Source organism: Chaetura pelagica, unplaced genomic scaffold, assembly GCF_000747805.2.
Source record: "Chaetura pelagica isolate M959 unplaced genomic scaffold, ChaPel_1.0 scaffold899, whole genome shotgun sequence".
NCBI classification, from domain to species: domain Eukaryota; kingdom Metazoa; phylum Chordata; class Aves; order Apodiformes; family Apodidae; genus Chaetura; species Chaetura pelagica.
The window spans coordinates 98,921-101,633 of NW_009954561.1; positions in this window are offsets into that span (position 1 = coordinate 98,921).

Here is a 2,713-nt window from a genome sequence, read left to right on the forward strand (position 1 = left end):
GGCCCCATGAAGATCAGCACTGGTGGGAAGTTTCCCTACGGATGTACAAACACTGGGCAGCGTCCGTGCATCTGCCCCGGGACCAACTCCCATGTGCCAGAAGATCAAAGCCCAACAGGAACCACAACTCCATGAAGGAATGCTGAACTAGTGCAGTGGTTAGTCAGACACCACCTGAAATGTCTGTACTTGTTCTCTAGCTCTATGACCGGGTAAGACCCAAAGCACAGGAGTTTTTTCCATCCTCAGATCAAAAAACTCCAGTCAGCCCTCAGGCTCCCTTGCCCTCGTGTTCTCCAAGGGCCTCCTTGTAAAGAAAAGTCCTTCCAACTGCTGATTAAAACTAAGAAAAAAAACTTCACACGATTCTTTCAAGTGCTACTCCCTGGCCCACCCAGAAAGACCTGTCAGAATCACTCCTGCCTGCCATTATCTTCTAGTGAAACGGAAGCAAAAGTAAAACCACCAAGTTCAAGTCTAAGAGAGAAGGCAAACTTGTGAGGCAAGTACTAAATAACAGAGTAGCACCAATTCAGCAATTAGCTGTGAAACCATCCTACAATCTAGTTTAGAGGTATCTCCAAAGACATGGGAAAGTCCTGGCTAACACTCAAACTAAACTCCAGGTTTAAAACACATCTGAATCAACCCACCTCTAAGAGGAGCACCCAAACCTGCACCACTGCGTGTCAGGGCAGGCCAAGTGCTTGGGCAAGAGCACAGGGAGGAGCAGGGCGGTGCCAGCTGCCTGCTCTGCAACTCCTTATCAACCCTGGGGTGTGACAAGACTTCTATGCAAAGTAATTTACTGCATAATTAAAGGTTAGTTTAAAAGCCACCTCAACACTTGGCCCTTTTCAATAAGAAGCACCAACTCAAAAGCTCTTCTGTTAACAGCTGGATGGGTCTGCAAAGACAGGCTGGGACAGTTTATCTCTGGAGGATGCCTTGGAGTTCTCAGTCATCAAAGAGAGGAACCATACTCTGCTTTTGTCTTCTACTGGCCCTCAGGTATCTGTGTGGCTGCAGCTGAGCTGGGGATTAATGCCCTTAAATGGAGAAAGCTGAAGTTCTCCCAACAAAAAAAATAAACTAAACTTTCTCTCACTTGCTTTCTTCAAGAGCAGCTACCACAGAAACTGACACCACCCCACCCCCCCTCCCCAGCCAAGAGCTGGTGGAGCACAGGGAGCATCAGGGAAGTGAAAGCCTTGACCAACTGTTACAGATCAAAGCACCTCCTTAAGCTGGCCAGAAAATCAAAGCTCCGCTAAGGTGCAGTGAGTGCATGATCTGCTGGAGCTGCAGAGACAGGGGCTGCTTCTGCTCCTCTGGCACCAGCACAGGCAAGACCTGCACCAACATCCACCTTCTCTGAAGACCTGGCTTCTGCTCCCATGTTTCAGGGTGATCAAGTTTTCTCAAGGAGAGCAAAGCTCCCCCTGGCAAAGGCCCTGCTGGAGCTTCTCCACCACCTGTTAGCAGCAAGGTCACCTGGTAACAGCCACCCTTCCCCAAGGTCCTTACACCTGGGCTGCCTGGTGGCTCCAGATGTCCCTTCTCTATTTCCTCTCCACAGACAAGACATACAGATCCCTGTGCTCCTTTTTCTGCTGTTATTTTCAGGGCAAGTTCCAGAAAGAAGTAACTTTATTTGCTAATAGCAAAGAAAACAACCAATATGCTCTACTCTGATGAAAGTTTTGATGGCCCATGGGTGTGTCAGCTACATTTTCTCAACCAACTGTATTTTGGGATGTTTTTTTAAACTAAACTTGATAGTTTGGTGTGTAAGATCAATCTAGATAATCAGCCTAAAACCAGCAGCTGCATACTGACAGAGCCTCACCCTGCCTGCAGGGAAGGGCTCCCCACACCTACTGGTCACCGACACCTTCCAGTTCCATCATGAATTATTTGTAGTCACCCTACATACAGTTAAACAAACAAAGCAGGGTTGCCTGAGGTCACCTGCAGCAGCTGTACGTAAATCCACGGCCTCCCTGATATGCCTGCTACTGAATGCCAAGGCCAGGACCCCCCTTGTGTTAAACCCAGGGAGCAGAGGCAGGAGTTAATGAGCACTGAGCTGACACAAAGACCCCAGAAGGGTGGCAGGAGGCAGCTGCCAGAGGCAGGACACTGGTGTGCAGGAACGATGGGGGAGCCTCCCTTGTACCACACCAGCCCATGGCTCAGGTCTCACACTTGCTGCCTCCTACAAACCCTCCTTCTTCAGTTTATGGGCTGGTAATTATTAAAACCATGTCATGGGATGGAGCCTGCTGACATCCCTGCTCTCACACCCCGGGGGGCTGCAGCCCAGCCCCACCGACACAGCAGCAACTCCCCAGCACAGGCTGGGGGGATGGAACACACACCACTGGCTCCTTCCCTCCTGCAGATCCCTCTTCCCACCTGGGGGACATCAGAGACAGGCACAGGACTATGTGTGGCACCAGAATTCCTGGGTTCTGGAGCCGGAAGTGGAATAACAACTCTCCGTAAGTTCCAGCACATGTAATAAGTTGCAACCAAGGTTCACAAACCCACATCTTCCGCTTCAACTACTTCCTGACAAAATTTTACTTGTTAATTTATTCCTTTCTATCAAAAATGTACGTGTCACTGAACCACCTCATCCCAGAAATAGCAAGGAAGCACACAAAGGTATTTTAAAGTGTCAAAATTCAACAAAAGCACAAACTTTTTC